This window comes from Lipotes vexillifer, unplaced genomic scaffold (genome assembly GCF_000442215.2).
Source record: "Lipotes vexillifer unplaced genomic scaffold, Lipotes_vexillifer_v1.1 scaffold374, whole genome shotgun sequence".
In the NCBI taxonomy this organism is placed as follows: domain Eukaryota; kingdom Metazoa; phylum Chordata; class Mammalia; order Artiodactyla; family Lipotidae; genus Lipotes; species Lipotes vexillifer.
The window spans coordinates 490,365-508,171 of NW_006774696.1; the positions used below are offsets into that span (position 1 = coordinate 490,365).

General features: G+C 44.4%; 1 protein-coding gene across 2 annotated transcripts in view; it reads right to left on the reverse strand.

Annotated features, from left to right (window-relative positions):
- SYN3 (synapsin III) overlaps window positions 1-17,807 on the reverse strand; it is a 406,875-nt gene that overhangs the window by 369,329 nt on the left and 19,739 nt on the right. The gene's annotated exons all lie outside the window — the stretch shown is intronic.

A 17,807-nucleotide genomic window follows, 5' to 3' on the forward strand; every position in this document is an offset into this window, starting at 1 on the left:
GCTGAACCGATGACATTCTTGAGTCATGATGGCACTTGCATGTCCAGCGCCACAAAGAGATATAATGGGTCATTTCTGACCCTGCAGGCTAAGAGAAACCACATCACAAATATCGAACCACTACACAAGCTCATCAACAATGGCCCCGCATGCCTGGGACTTTGTATCTAACCTCCCCTAAACCTGGAGCGAGGGAAGTGCGAAGAGGATACAAGAGCAACAGTGTGAACGTGTCCATGGTGGCCCAGCAGTCAGGGCTCCTATCATTTTCTGCTCCTTCACACCTGCTTTGACTCTAAGGACCCAACTGACATTATTTCCACTTGGTGGTAGCAATGACCAGTGGCAGTGGGGGCAATGGTCATCCCAGTAGGAACAATGGTAGAAACAGCAGCACTAGAAGCAAAGGTAGGAAAAGCAGTGGTTGTAGTCTTTGGAGAGGTAGAGACAAAAGTAGTGATAGTACTAAGAGCACGACTAGTAGTAATAGGACTGGTAATTGTATGTGTTGTCTTGGTAGTTCCGGCAGCAATACAATAATTATAATATAGCATATTTATAATTCAATATCATTAATTATATTTACGTTAAGATAACAATTTGTAATCGTTTGTTAAGCACTTACTATATGCCAGGTACTGTTGTAAGGGTTTTGCATGTGTTAACTCAATTCTGACAGTAACCTCATAAAGTAGGTCCTATTATCATTATGCCTAATTTATAGCTGGGAGCACTAAGGCACAATGAGATTAAATATAATTCCCCAAGGTCACAGAGCTGGGAGGTGATAGATCAGGAATGCAAACCCAAGTGATCTGGCTCCAGGATCCCTGCCCTTAACTATTCCCCTAGGCTTCTTCCAACCCCGTGGCTGGACCCAAGGCAAGGGGACAAGCAGGATGGAGGCAGTGAGAGAGTTACTTCTGAAGAGGCTGTCTTTGGAGGGGCCTTGGACACTTCCTGGAGGTTCAAAGGTTCAGGGCCTTCCAAGCTCTGCATCAAACACAGCAGTAATTTTTATTTTTCAATTTGCTTAAATATTGGGTTTCACATAAGATTTAGTTAGCAACAAAAGAGTTCTGTTTTAAAAGACTGTTAAAAAGCAGCAGTGTGGTGAGGCTATGGAGTTAGATAGGTGTATTAACAAAGTCTTCTTTTCTGTATTCTGATGCTTTGACATTTTGGGGCTTCACTGACCCTGGATGGACTGCCTCTGATAGAGTTAGCCAGAACCTAGAGAGAGTAAAAGACTTGCCATAGACAGTGCCTGTCAAATGGAAGACAACCAGTCCAGAGCCCACACTGCAACCTCCACCACCAGGCTCTCACTCTGGGCCACTATCCCCCTGTCCCCTAACGCCCCGTAGCCAGGTACCAGAAAACCAGGGACAGTCCCTACACCCCAGAGCCTGCTAAAATTACTCAAAGCAGCCAACCCTGAACCTGCTGGCCATGCCTTGCCCTTTCCTTTCCACAAAACCACAATAAAGGCTCTTGCTCACATTTCCCCTTGCTCCCTCTGCTGCCTGACTAGCTACGGTGCCTCGCCTGCGGCCCCCACGTCGTGGCCGGCTGTGCCCTCTGCTTTAGGGTACTATGAATACAATACACTTCTTCCTTCATGACAGTCATTTCCGTGTCTGCATGTCTTACCTTTACTCAACTAAGACAAACCCCAGGTAACTTTACAACAGTAGGCTTGGTCCAGCCCTTCAGGGTTTCAGCTGACTTTGGGCCTCTCCTGGGCTGCTGGGTGCACAGTCACTTACTGAGGTGGGCTGTGTTGGAAAGATCACTGAGCATGAGGTTCCTATTCCATTCAGAACTTCCTCACTATGGGATCTTGGGGCAATCAGAGAGACCTCTGCCTTGGCATCTTTGTCTGTAAGAATAAAGAAGAAGGTCCCTGCCCTGTCTCTGTCCCGAGGCAACTGCGATGACTAAAAGGGCGAGTGAAGGTGAAGCTTCTTTGGAGTGGTCTGGGAAGCCCACATCATCATAAACTGAAGTACCACCTCCTGTTTTTAGGTTACCTGCACAAAAGGTATATACTCTTGGAGCTGTTTCAGTCTACAACGTGGTTCCCCAAGCTTGGCACATTGACTTTTGATAATTTATTCATTGCTATGGAAGGCTGACTTGTGTACTGTAAGATGTTTAGCAGCATCCCTGTCCTCCACTCACAGATGTCAGTAGCATCCCCGTTGTGACAACCAGAAGGGTTTCCAGGCATTGCTAAATGGCCCCCGGGGCAAAATCACCCCTGGTTGAGAATTACTGATACAGAAGGGATGAGTTAAGCTCTCTCCCCTCTTCTTTGTCTCCTCTCCACCTCTCCCTCCTCCTCTTCTTCTTTCCCCGCTTCCTCCTCCTCCTCCTCCTCCTTTCTCTCCCCTCCCCCTTCTTCCAAAGATGATCAACAGTTTGCAACCCTAGGTACCCCTGTGGAACAGCAGGGCTCTAAGGACATGACTGGAAAACAACTGCTTTAGTGGACAACTCCAGAAATTGCCAGAATAGAATTCAGCATTCTGTTGTCAATGGGTCTTGGTTTCATCCCCATCATATATTTACCAACTCAGCTCATATGGCGGGATCCAACCACCTTATCCATAATTTACCATCCTTTTAAGTAAGCTCATATCAAACCCACAGAATGTGAGAACTGGAAGCTCCTTTGGTCACCCAGTGAGTTTCATCTTGCTGCCTGCTGTGTGGAGAATAATGAGGCTGCTCAGCAGTGGTGTCTGTCGTGGCTGGAGGGGAGGACTAGCAGGTAGAAAACACTCCGTGCATCTGCCAGTTCCTCCTTAACAAATGAGTCAACCCAGATCCAAGGTCCTCGCTGATTTAACTAAAATGAACCAAATTCCTACAATGTGCTGAACACAGTAGTATTGCTATTACTATCTTCATTTTGCAAATAAAGAAACTGAAGCTGAGAACATTGTGTCACATGCCCAAAGTCCCATAGATAATAAGAGGTAGTGCCAGGATTTGATCCCTTGCTCTTCTGATCCAAGGCACAGCTCTGTCCATCACATCAAAATGTCCTGAAATATCTTCCAAAGCAACAAAAGATTTTCCTCCACACAAGTAAAACACTATAGAGTGGTAAGAAGAACTAGTGAAATGAGCTTGTTTACTTTCAGATTCTTAATGCCATTTCCCAATAAATACATGCAAAGAGCAGTTAAAGTGAGGATTAGAAGAAACCAGAAGCCACACAGAAGGGTGGTAGGGGTAGCAGATGCGGATCCCAGAATGAGGGGTGAGTTAGCAGTGGGAGTCAGGAGAATGTGTTTTATAGAGTATGGGCTGCTTGGGAGCTAAGAGTTCAAATCCTGGCTCTGCCCATTGTAAGCTGCCTTGCTGGATTTCTCTGAACCTTAATTTCTTCTGTAACAGTAATAGATAACTCCAAAGGTCACTGTGAGGTTAAAGTTATATATACTAAAATCTTGGTAGAGCATCAGGTGTGTGTGTGTAAGTGTGTGGCAAGTGCTTAGTATTTGGGAGTTATTTATTATTATTATCACTATTATTGGTATTATGAAATACTAAATTTTGTGAAGGTATTTAGGGGAAAGAAGCATGGCTCTAGACTGATTAGAGGACCCCTCCTTAAAAATAAAATAGTGGGGAGAGAGTTAGGTTTTAGAGAGATGGGTAACTGGACAAACAGGTATATGGATGGATGGAAGAATGGACAGATAGATAGATATTCATAGAAACATTTTTAGAAACAAAGATGCAGAAGGGGGAAAGCCACTATAAATAAGAGACCATCTGAATTAAGTGTTAGCTCCTCCAAAGACCCTTGGAGGCACCACTGAGCAGAGAGAGGAAGAGAGGTGGTGAGAACACCATGCTGGTGCCTGGTTAGGGAGGGCTTTGGTGCTGCCTAGAGACTTTGGCCTTCATCCCATAGACATCGAGGAGCCGGGGCCATGGAGAGCAAAGGGAGTCAGAGAGAGAACAACGCAGTTGTATAAGAATAAGCCAAGTGAGACAAATGATCAAAACCTCGTTCTGTCCAATGAATGCGGAGTTGGGGGCTCCTGGCACTTGGCTGGCCCAGCCACAGGAGGTTCAGCCCCTCTGTTTCCCCTGCTTTTCCTGGCAGCCAGAGGGGAGGGCTGCTTGTCTCCTCCCCGTCTGGACAGAATGTAGGCCCTGAGGTGGGGTGGGTGGAGAGGTCATCTGGTCTGGTTCCATCTCAAACAGGGTGAGAACCCACCCAGAAGCTCATGAAGGAAACCTGAGGGAGCAAAGTAAGTTCCAGAAACACAGGTAAAGGGAGGTCAGAAAATCCAGATGGGCTGCCTGTGGTCTCTGAGAAAATCAATCTGAAAAAGTGCTGTAGGCTGAAGGAAGCAAGCCCTTTTTCTAGGTCTGGCTGGGCACCAGGTGAGTCAAGGGAACTGGGCTTTGGAATCAGGCAGACACAGGTTCCAATCACAATTCTGTCTCTAACCCCACAAATACCTACTTTACCCCTCCCAGCCTCAATTTCGTCATCTGAACAATAATAGGACTAAATATAGCAATGTGTGAGAAGCATTAGAGCCATGAAGGACACATAACTGCTCTTCAATAATAATTTTTCTTCTTTGCTTTAACACGCACGCAGAACCCCCAAAATGCAACTCGATGTCCCTTAATGGGACTCAGTTCCACTTCCAATTTGGTACTGCCCTCTTATCATTGCCAAGTTCTTGCCCTGAGAATTCCCAAAGCCTGACTTGGCAAGAAGGAGACAAGTTTGGCTCTACTGTAACCAGCACCGTGACCTTGGGCAAGGAACACCAGGTGATTAGCCACGGTTCTAGAGAAGATCGAGACAGGCAATAAGATGCAGGGTCAGTTTTATGGGCGCCAGGGCTTCTGGAGCACCTACATCTCAGCTCTTCCACCGACCACTGGGTGGCCTTGGGCAGGACACTTAACCTCTCGAGCCTCAGTTCCATTAGTATTTCCTTGGTGGGGTCGTGGTGAGGATTAAATGTATACAGGAAACTCAGACAGTGGCTGACATGTTGTGTAAACCTAATGTCAAGCATTGCTTTACCTGTATCGTTGCTGTCAGATTAGTGCTTTACCTGTGTCATTTACCACATAAAAGAATATTTGGGTGACTCTGTTTCCTGGGAAGTTCTTATAGTAGATCCGATATTTTCTCTGTAGCTTTTTCATTTTCCCCTACTTCAGAAAAGTTACACAAATATTTATTGAGCACAGATTATGTATCTGGGTACTCGAAGCACCTACTAAGTACCTAAATTAAGTGCCCAGTAGTATCATGCTACCATAACACTGTGTATCTTTTATTCATGGCTCCTAATCAGTTTGTAATTATGGTGTGTGCGTGTGTGTGTGTGTGTGTGTGTGTGTGTGTGTATGTGAGAGAGAGTGAGAGAGAGAGAGAGAGAGAGAGAGAGAGAGAGAGAGAGAGAGAGAGAGAGAGAGAGAGAGAGAAATCAATTATGTGATTAATATCTGTCCCTCTCATTAGATTTTAAGCTCTATCAGGTAGAGACTACATCTGTTTTTAATTGCCATTTCAGCCCTAGCACTTACCACATAGTAGGCACTCAGTAAATACTTGTAGGTTGAATAAAGATACTGTCCATGTTCTATATAAGCCCAGAGTCCAGAGGGAATGGTAGGCAGGTGAAAGAGTAATTTCAAAGCAATCTGGTAAGTGCGATGGTAGAAATATGCATGAGGTATGTGAGAGCACGGTCTAGAGGCACCTTGCCCTGCTTGGATAGAAGCAGCTCAGGGGAAGCAAAATAGAAATAATGCCTGAGCTAAACCTTGAGGTAAGGTAGACAGGAGCTAACTTGCAGAGGACCATGTAGGCCAAACTTGGGTCCCACGGAGCAAGTCTAATGCACAAGCCAGCGCTTAGACAGAAGAGGAAATTCATCACGTCCTTTTCAGGTTTTACTTCTCCAGGATACACCTTCCCAGGTAAAACAGCATCTGGAGTCAAACTGTGAATTCCAGCTCTGCCACTTATAAGCTGTGTGGCCTTGAGTAAGCCACACAACCTCTCTTAGCCTTAGCTTCCTCATCTGGAGAATGGGGGAACTTGCAGCATCTACTCTTCATAGGGTAGTTACGAGGATAAATAAACTAATCTGCAGGAAGTGCTCAGCGTGTGCCTGGCATTTAGTAAGCACGATTAGACACTGGTTATTTTCATTAATCCCTTCCGAGCCCAGGCTGCACAGCTGTCACATACATGACAACACCATCTGTGGAAATTACCTTATGTCACCCTCTAAACTCCCTAAGAGAAGTGGTCCAAGGCAGGTTCAGCTTAGGCTGAATTTTACTCTAAAGGCAGCAGTGCCTTAGGAAAGCTTCTATGTGATGTTAAAGATACACATTGTAGAACATATAAACTCATTCTAAGATACCAGCCTCTCCTTTCTTTCCCAGGGTCTAGAAAAGGCAGCCAGACTGGAGATGATCCAAAAGAAGCCATTTCAAAGCATACATCCTGTTTATGTGTCGGCCACACTCCCCACCTCTAGAGATTCTGGTCAGGGTGGGCTGGGAGATTCCTTAGACAATCTAATAGATTAGTTTCCAGTTTAGCATAACAGCTAGACAGATTTTTGCAGTGAAGTCATCCAAGTCAATTAAAAGGCATTTTTCCCTGCTGTGAGTTCAGAAGTCCCTTTGGTTTGTTCCAGCTTTCTGGGATGTTTCATAATACGTTCCACCCTGGGTTCATTAATAACTCTTGATTCGTACTGAAACGCAAAGACCGAAATCCTGTGTGCAAGCACATCCAGGCAGGGGCTGCTAACAGGGCTGGGGTGAGCCCAGCGGGGGCTCCTCTCATCAGGGAATGAGCCAGACCCCAAATAGTGGAGATGACAGCAGAGCTGGCAACAAATGTAAAGAGTGCCTGAGCAAAAGCTGAAGGTCAAAGCTGGAAAAGTGGTGTGTGGAGGGGCAGAAGGAGGTGGAGGAGGGAGAGCATAAGCAGTTGAAGGAATCACAAGGCCAGAGATTAGGTTGGTTGGGAGTAAGTCGGAATGTGGTTGTGAAGTGGGTCAGAGCAAGTGGCTGGGACTAAGCTGGTGAATAAGATGCAGTAGACCGTGGTTTGCTTTCATGCAATGCCAGCTTAAACACATCCTGTGGGTTTGGTTCCATCCTCTCTGTTATAAGGAAAACAGGTCATCCCTTCTATTCTCAAATACAAGTTACAGGTACGAGAATGAAGCTTAAAGGGCTAAAGAACACATGCATTTTATGAAGTTCTTTCCATGAGCCTCCTCCCCGAGCATAATATTCCAGGATATGATGTTTTTTTCACCCAAAATCCAGAGCTGAGTTTCCCTGCCTCCAGTCTCATGCCACCAATCCTACCCAGTCCATCTTCTAAATCCACTATCAGCATGTGCATCCTAAAATGAAAACATGATCACGTTTGCATGTCATGTTGCCATGACCTAAAAAGTTCAATAAATATGTCCCCACTCCCTCTGGGACACGATTTCTAGCCGCATGCCTTGCCATACATAGCCCACCCCAAATAGAGACTGTTCTCTATCTTCTTTTCCAGGTTCATCTCCTACCACCCTTTTGCATACTCTGGTCATTTCCCCTACATGTGACAAGTTGAGATTTAAAACACGCTCTTTAGTTGGGAAGGCCTGATGCGCACAACTGCACCCTTCCTGGCCTGAGCTAATTTTCATCCCCAAGCCTCTGTGAAGTCTTTCCAAAGAGTGTCCCAAGGCAAGGTTGACAATCCCTCCCTCTTCTGTGCTCCACTATGCTTTGCATGGAACTCTGTGACAGCCCTCACCACAATGTACAACAGTCAACGCCCCCAATGTCTATTTTCCACCAGAAGGAGAACCCTTTGAGAGTGGAGGGCTCTGTCATTAAGATCATACAAAGCAGGTTCTCAGTAAGTGCTTCTTGAATGAAGGAGCAGTTAAGACAAGTTTTGTTTACTTTTTTATTACACATCCCTCAAGAAATTAAAGGGCTTATTGAGTTCTCCTTCAGAACGCTTAATTTCCATTGGAGTCTCATCTATCTATGATACTAACAGGGGGCAGGGCAGATGTTGATGGAGTGGGGTGGCAGTTAGGAAGGGTAAATTACCAAACTTGGCAGGTAGAGGCTAAGGAGCTACGAGCAGCACTTCCCAGGGCAAGAAGATGGGACTCACTCTCATGCCCATTGCTCCTTTCTTCTCATTGCTGGTTAAGGTACAGCTACACCAGGAAGGTGGGTCATGAAGGATCATCCAACTGGCAAAGCAGTCCCTGTTACACTTAGAATCAGCAGGGTTCATCCAACCATGGCCTCAATATCCACCACCCCCCCACCGCTGCACTGTTTGGAGCCCGCCATTGGCTATCAGTGGGGGTGGGCTCTCCCCCACTCCCCCACCCCCCCACCCCCACTCTCAAAGAAGAAAGCCTCTTGCGGTAAATGTGGAAAGTATGAACTTCATGACTAGAGAATTAGATTAGTTCAGCTGGTATTAAAACCATCAGAAGGGGGCTTCCCTGGTGGCGCAGTGGTTGGGAGTCCGCCTGCCGATGCAGGGGACACGGGTTCGTGCCCCGGTCCGGGAGGATCCCACATGCCGTGGAGCGGCTGGGCCCGTGAGCCATGGCCGCTGAGCCTGTGCGTCCGGAGCCTGTGCTCCGCAACGGGAGAGGCTACAACAGTGAGAGGCCCGCGTATCGCAAATCAAAAATCCAACATTAACAATTGAATGAAAGAGGAAATCAAGACACAATTTTATATCAGTCATTCTTTAACATATATAAGGAGATTGTACTTGAAAAAGAGTGTGAAACCTTAGGAACAATTAAAGAACACAAATTAAAACAAAATGCCATCAGATTGGGGATATACATATACATATAGCTGATTTCCTTTTTATACAGCAGAAACTAACACAACATTGTAAAGCAATTGAAAGGCCCCGTAATCGAAAAAAAAAAAAAAAAAAAACCATCAGAAGGGACAAATAGTTTCTTCAAAGGGGAAGACAAAAGGTAGCATTGGCAAGTGGAGAAATGTAGTAGGAAAAACAGTGACATGGGAGATGGAAACCTGGGTTCTCCACGCTTTGCACTCCAACAATAATGTGATATGTGTGCTAGGAATAGTCACTTCTCCTCTCTGAACCTCTGGATTAGATGATCTCCAAAGTCCCTTTCTGGCTCCACCCTTCTATGACTGTACCACATCATCCAATCACTCAGACATTCACTTAACATTCACTGAACACCTTGACTAGGACCTGTGCTACCTGCTATGAAGGAAAAGCTAGAAGTTTACACCAGGTGCCAACTGAGTGCCATGCCTCAATGGGAAATAATATTGGTTTTATATATATATATGTATATATATATATATAATATATATATATCAATTGATATATATATATATATATATCTCAATAATAAAAACACACATAGAAACATGAACTGTTTATGTGTCTCATCCCCCAACTATGCAGCAAAGTTCTTTACAGAACAGATTATATTCTTTCCATTTCTGAATAATCCCACAGACTGACACCTAGAAACTACTCAGGCAACATGTGATCAATGATGTGAAGGTGACTGTAAAAATAGCTACTAACACTTATGCGGCACTTTCTGGGTACCAGGATCTGCTCTGCGTTCTTCACGTGTGACAACTTATTTCATTCTCACAACAGCTCTACAGGTACATGTTGTTGTTGTTACTGTTATTATTATTTTCATGTTACATATGAGGAAAATGAGGCACAGAGAAGTCAAATTACTTGCTTAGGGTCACTAAGGAAGTAGCAGAGCTGAGATTCAAACCCAGGTGATCTGGCTCCAGAGTCTGAGCTATTAACACTATTCATGTAATCTAAAAATATATAGCTACACTTAAAGACAAACAGTGAACGTTAACTCTTGGGGGAAAACAAAGAACAAACAGACCTGTAAACAGGGGAACTATGCAGCAATAAGCCAGAAACATCAAATGACGAGTCAGAGTCATTAGGATTAGTCAGGAAAGGAGTCTTTTGCTGGAAGAACATCTCATAAGAACTTGTAATTTACCCAGTAGATCAAACGAGTAGGGTGAGATAGGAAGGGATGGTAGAATGATGTGCTCAAAGAACCTAAGCAAAGAGAAGAAAGGCAAAGAATCTGAAGAAGGCAAATTCAAGATTGAACATACGTACACTGATAGATCTACTTTGGTTAAGAGCTAGGACGCTGGAATTGGCTGAACCTGGGTTCAAATCCCCAGTTCCCCACATTCTTATTAGCTGTGTGACCCTGCCTGGGCAATTTATTTAAGCTCTCTGAGCCTTAGTTTCCTAAGCAACAGGAATGTTGTACAGGTTAAATGAATTAATGCAGGGGAAGGATGTAACATGGGTCCTAGCATACAGTCCATGCTCAATAAGTTTGCTACCATCACCATGATTATTGTTTCTCCATTTCCCTATTGCCTTCCTAAGTCAGTGAGCCTAAAGGTAGGCCAAGGATGGTGATAAACCCACCTCAATCAATGCCATAGTTAAGGAGAGAAACACTTGCTCCTCTAATGAGTTATGTTTCATCTAATAGTCCTAGTGTCCCACCTGTTTTTTTGTTTTTTTTTTTTAATTCCTCCAGCTGGTTCTTACATTTGAAAAGAAAAAAGCCCTCCGTGGAGACCTGCACGCTTTTAAAAATAATACAAAACAGAATGTCTGAGGTCAGGGTAAGCCAAGCCAAACAAATAAATCTTGCAGGATTGTGTTAACAAAACAGGCTTAGTAGATCAGAGCAGGTAGAGTTCTGCCGGACTCAGCCCTGCAGAGAACCACCAAGCTCTGGTGAATTTCAAACACAAGGAGGTCAAATAAGAAGATCAAATTATGGAGCACTTCAGAGTTCAGCATCAATGCTTGGGCTGTAACCAGGAGAGCATTCTGTGCAGGATGGTCTCCAGAACCCATGAGTCGTGTAAACTCCTAGAAATCCAGACCCAAAGGATCTTATAGATCATCTGCACAACCTCTATGGAGGGTCATTTGTCACTATCTATCAGAATTGTAAATGTCTTGAGAGGCAGACTCTGAAATGAACATTAGCCTTTGAGAGGTTCATTAGGGAGCACTGGGAATCATCACCACTGGAAGGGAAGAAAAGGGAAGGAAGCACGACTGGGTAGAGGGAAAAGTTGGGCTGCACTGCTGTCTCAGCAGAGGTGTCTGCCAACTCCGCAGGAGCTCTGAAGCTGGGATGGCCCTTCAGAGTTGTCTCAAATTGGGGTAAAGGAGCTAGGTCTTTATTCCCTGTGCCAGCCGAGGTCCCAAGAGATGTGCCCTTGGGCAAGGCGGATCTTTTCACCTGAGTGAGGCATTTCAGAATGAGGGCTGGCAGCTCAGGGCTGTCTTCCGGTATCAATTCCAGCAGCTGGGGGAAAGTACTTCATTCCTCAAGGTGCATTATAGCATATGCACTACCTGCAATACTTTTTTTTTTTTTTTTGCGGTACGCGGGGCTCTCACTGCTGTGGCCTCTCCCGTTGCAGAGCACAGGCTCCGGACGCGCAGGATCAGCGGCCATGGCTCACGGGCCCAGCCGCGCCGCGGCATGTGGGATCCTCCCGGACCGGGGCAAAAACCCGTGTCCCCTGCCTCGGCAGGCAGACTCCCAACCACTGCGCCACCAGGGAAGCCCTGCAATAGTTTTTATAACCAGTTTTTCTATTCTAGATAGGAATCCTATGGCTATACTAACTGATGCTTCAAATTAAATAGGTTTAGCATTGTTTACAATAGTAAAATTATGGAAAATAAATTGTGGTATATCCATATGACAGCACCCTTGGCAATCATTAACAAGAGTGAGACAGCTCTGCACATACTTTCATGGAATAAACTCTAAGATATACTAGATAGAAGGGTGTGTGTGGATGGACTGTGTCGCTCACTGTCTACTGCCGTCAGCCCCACACCCATCCTATCCTCTCCTGCACTACGGGGGCTGAAGGCCTAACTCTACACTTCCCAGGTTCTTTTGACACACAATTCCAGCTTATTTCTACCAATGGGAGGCATTCAGGTAAGAGTTGACGTTAGGAAGATGGTGGTAACTACTGCACTTCTTATGGTAGCAACAGAAGCTTCACAACAGCAACAGCAGTTAAAGCAGGTTGTTGGCAATTCCTGCAGCATCAGTGGGAGTGCAGCCTCATGTTCTCCACTGGCAATAGTGGCAGTTCCAGCAGTGGTAGTGACAACAGTGAATGTAGGGGACTGCTGTGGCTCTGGGCAATATGATTTCCCCCTTTGACCCATCTGGAATCAATCTTCCTTATTCAATACTCCTCTGAAATACAATGCTTTATGTTTTTCTGATCAACTACCATCTATGAAAAGCAAAGGAAAATAAACATGTATGTGTATTTGATTACTGCATTTAAAATTTCTCTGGAAAGTTGCCCAAGGAACAAGTGATAATGGTTAAATGAACTGGCTAATAAATAAATGATTAGTCAAAGAGAAACATTGGTGGGGGCAGGGTTGGAGGTAGACTTTTCACCAGATGCCATTTTTTACCTTTTTAATGTCTGACTATTTAAATATATTACTTTTATGCAAAAAAAATAAATAAAAGAAAAAAATAATAAAAGTTATATCTGATTAGGTACATACATTTCCTGTGAAATATTTCCCAAATTAACCACCCAGTTTCTGCCGGAGCATTTCAAACACAGGGACTCCCTACCTACCAGAGGGATGTGGTCTATTCATCATTACTCAGCACTGCTGAACAGTTTCTGTTTATACCAAGTTGAAATCCATCTTCTTGTATGATGTACCATTAGCCAGAACTGTAATCCCAGTGAAATAATATAGGCTGGTGGTTCAGCACACATGCAGATGAAACCTGGGTTCAAATTCCTCCATCACTCATTTCAAGCAGGATGTTTAACCTTTCTGAGCCTTAGTTTCTTCATCTGCCAAATGGGGAGAGTCATAGTACCTATCTCAAAGAGTTGTGGAAAGGTTGGCATAAGATTATGCATATAAAGTGATTTAACCAGTACATTTGGTTATTGTTCTTGGTATCTGCAACACCAGCAGAAAAATGCAGTGGATAAGAGGAGGACTCTGAATTCAGACTGCTGGGGTTCAAAAACAAGCTCCTGCCAATTATAAATCAGGCAACCTTTGGAAAACCACTAATTATTCCCTCTGAGCCTCAGTTTCTGTAAGATGGAGGCAATGATAGTGCCCATACCAAGAGCAAAAAGCATTTATCCTTATCTTGTAAGTACTCAACATATGGTAGCTCTAACTTTTTTCAACCACTCATTCAGGTGGTGGATAATTGCACAGAGTACAGTGGGTCCTACCAAAGGCCTCTCTTCTCTGGACTAAGCATCTCCAGTTCCTTACACTGATCTCCTTTGCTTCTCTCACTCCAGCCACTCCCTTAAGAAGGCATTCCAGGCTGCTACTATTCCCTCCTGGTGTGACGGTACAACTGGATCTCTCACTGGAGTCTGGGTAGAATATTGTGTGAGAGAGTTTGTGTGCTATGTGTGTGTGTATGTGTGTGTGCCATCACCTTCCTGGATTCTAAATGCTGTACTTTGATAACGCAGCCTGAAGTGGCATCAGGTTTTGAGGGAGTAACAACCGTAACTATAGTTACTGAGCTCTTAATACATGTGCCAGAAACTATACCAAGCATATGACTTACACTGACTTACTCACTCCACACATTAACTCTAGGGGGTAGAAATTATCATCCTCATTTTTCAGATGAAGAAGCTGATGCTTAGAGATGTTATAAGTGAAAGGTCAACCCAGCTAAAATATAGAGCTGAGATTCCATCCCCAGTATATCTTATGCTGGAGTCACAATCTTAATTTCCACACAATATTTCTTCTCACAAATATTAAGAATTTGTTCAACTCAAATTTTAGGGTTTTTTTTCTCATGAGATTTTAATACGCTCAGTCTCCCCAGTCCTTCTCCTCTTCAGCTGAGCTTTTGAATAGGACCTTATATTGTATCCTTATTCAGTTTGATCGTATCAAATTTAATCCAGCATACTCTCTCTCCCATTAACTTCAAGTCATTGGCAAATGTAATTCGATAAATCACAGTTAAGAAGGAGCTGCAGAACAGAGCCAAGGGCAGAACTCTTTGGCAAAGCATTAGATGTATTTCTTTCAAGGTGAATTACTATCAAGTAGTCATTTCCTAATGGGGGTAATGTCCAACCTGTTACCAATCCACAAAACCAAATTAACTAACATCCAACCTCCACTTCTCTATCTCAGCGACAATTATGTCTTGAAATGTAACATGGCCTTTATAACAATATCTACAGTTAGGGTCCATGCTAAGAAAGGTTGCCCCAGAAAGAATTGTGGATGGTAGGCTGAAGTAGGTATGAAAAATATATACATCACGGTCCTGAGTGTTTAACTTATTTTAAGGGAGAAATTCCACCTTTGCTCCCAGCAGACAATTAAGTTGAGTAAATATGTAAAGGGCAGAAGACGAACAGGATTTCAACCAACAGCCTTCCCTGGGATCCATATGCATCTACCTAAACCCATCTCAACTCCAATATCACACAAGGACCGGACTCCAAAGGAGTCACTGGCATTCCTATGTAAATCTGTGGCTCGTCCAGCTTCAGAAGAGAAGGATCTTCACCTTCTCCAGCCTTTCTTTCCATCTGCTGGAGCAAGGCACTGCCATTCCTTATGCTTTGGTACCTCCAATAACACCGAGGAAAGACTATTATAATTTCAGCATTTATTAGAGAAGAATGAAGCCCAAGGCTCTACCTCACCAAGCCCTAGTCTGCTAGTCTCAGAACTGTGAGTCTACTTGATATTAATCCATTCATCAACCTCACTGCGGAGTCCCACAGAGGGGTGACTTGCACCTGTGGAGAAAGAGACCCTTTGCCTCAAGTATAAACAGAGGAGAGCTTGACATGCCAACCACCCTGGCCGGAACCTCTCAGGCCCTGCTAGGACACTGCTGTGAGGCCCTGCAGAGCCAGCAGGGCATTCTGGGTAATAGGATGCAACATGAGGCAGTTTCCCCGACTGGCCTCCCCAGGGTTTCTTGATTCCTGGCTCTGCAAAAGCTGAGGCAGACAGTTTTTGAACTGGGGAGAAGAGGGTGGAGAGAAGTGCCGGAGGCTTCCTCTAGGCTGACCACAACTAACTCATTTGCTCTGTCCAGCAAAACCCAGACAGTGCAATTATCTGGTTAATTTGGTCCTTAGTTGGGAGACAGAATTCCAAAATGTGAGGCCAGCTCAGACTAAAAAGTGGCTTCCATCCTAAGAATTTTCCTAAGTGCTATGCTTATGTGACCCACCCATCGATCCAGATGGGAAAAGACAAACAATTCAGACTCTACGATGAGTTAAGGGAGGCCTATCTTTCAGGGAAAAATGCCCAAATGACCTGCTAATTGGTCTCTTGGCTAATTTTGCCTTTTGGCTGCCATGGAGGGAGATGACTAGAGATCAAGATGACTGTAAATTAGCCAACTTTTTCCAGCATGACTGTAGCCCTCATAGACTGGCTGAGTGTCACCAGTGTCCTGGGTGAGTTATTCTTAGGGCAATTCTCTCTGATGCTCCTGCTTATAGATTTTACACCCGTAAGTTGGGCCAGAAGAATGGACTTGAGGATATGGGGAGGGGGAAGGGTGAGCTGTGACAAAGTGAGAGAGTGGCATGGACATATATACACTACCAAATGTAAAATAGATAGCTAGTGGGAAGCAGCCACATAGCACAGGGAGATCAGCTGGGTGCTTTGTGACCACCTAGAGGGGTGGGATAGGGAGGGTGGGAGGGAGGGAGATGCAAGGGGGAAGAGATATGGGAACATATGTATATACATAACTGATTCACTTTGTTATAAGGCAGAAACTAACACACCATTGTAAAGCAATTATACTCCAATAAAGATGTTAAAAAAAAATGCCCCTGGGGGTTTCACAAATGGGATGAGACAGCTAGCAACTGAGCATTTACCAGATGGTGTATGGAAAACTCAGATTTTTGAGGGAAGATTAAGGAAGAGCAATTTATCTCTGTTGGAAACTGACAAGCAGCCTGGAATCTGTGGAATCCATCAGTTAGTCATTCTGCAAATATTTGCCCGCTCTAGTATAAGCCAGGCCCTGTGTTACTTAACAGAGTGAGATCCAAACGTCCCTACCCTCATGCAAATAATACCACATCTAAATATGTGGTTAAAAACTCAGATAAGGGCTAGGAAGGAAAAGTTGAGGTGCTATGAAAGGGAATAACCAGCTTACCTGATTTAGATTGGGGTGGAACGGCTCAAATAAAGAATCTTTGAGAAAGGAATTTTAAAGCTAACACTTTAAGACTCTAATTTGTTCTTTTAGAAAGATCACTCTAGTTTTAGTACAAAAAATAAATTGGAAGTGGATGAAAAGATGAAGTTAGGAGGCTGTTGATTAGGAAGACTGGATGACAGCCAATGATGGTTCAGCCAAGGACCTAGGCAATGGGAACAGAGAACAGTGGGTGGACTAGAGAGACGTGGGACATGGAGTCCACAGCACCTGGTGAATGGGTATAGTGGTGGAGGGAGAGGGAGGTATCCAGGAGACCATGCAGGTTTCTGGCTAAGGTGCAAGGTAGATGGTAGCACTCTGCACTGAGAGAGAGAATTTGGGAGGATGAGTAGGCTGGGGCCAGGGAACGACAATGTGTTCACAATCACTCCATACCCTGTACTTCCAGGCTCCTTACCTTTGCTCATGCTGATTCAGCCTCATGCACTCTTCCTGTTGAAATCGCCACTTGTTGAAATATTATCCATCCTTTAAGATCCATTTCAAATACCACCCCCTCCTTGAAGTCACTTCTGACTCCCTCAAATAGTTGTGGCCTCTGGTGCCCACAGCACTAAGTTTGGACCTCTCTTTCCTGGATTCTACCTGTGTTAGGTTCTGTGAAGACTTATCTTGCCTCCCTTCCTAGACCACAAGCTCTTCGGGACAGAGCCTCTGCTTCTCTATCCTTGTTCCCCACGTGTTAGCTAGCTAGCATAGCAGACGTTTGACAAATATTTGTCAAGTGAACAAAAATAACCTGCTCTTTGCCATGGAAGGAAAACCAGTAGACACTGGACTGACTTGAAAGCCACAGGATCAAATCGAAATTCAAGCTGTAGGTGTTTTAACACTAAGCCAACTCAAATTTGATGCTCAGAAAAGCTTTCTGTTCCTCCAACACAAAAAACACAAAGAGTGCCGTAAAAGTCACACCTCTCTATTTTCTTATCGTGCTTTTCTGAGTTCCTCTTATAGCAGGAACCTTTTCTATCTTATTAATTGTTTGCCTTTGATGAGGAGGATGATGATAAATGGGTAACATTTACTAAGTGTTGATATATGCCAGGTGCTATTCTAAGTACTTTTCTTGGACTAACTCATTTGATCCTCTCAGCTACCCTGTGAAGTTGATGCTATGATTACCCCAATTATATGGATGAAGAAACTGAACTTCAGAGAGCTCAAGTATTGTTGAACCAACATCACACAGTTGGGACTGGAACCTAGAGTCTAGCTCCAGAGCCCATGCCCTGATGTGTCCTTCTAAGGGCAAGCACGGTGCTTGGTATTGAGTTAGTCCCCAGCAAATGTTCACTGAATGAATGGAAGGAGCCCTGGATCTGGAGACCACAATTTCTGGCCCTAATTCTATCACTGACTTCCATTGTAGCCATGGGCAAGTCTGTGCTTCTTTCC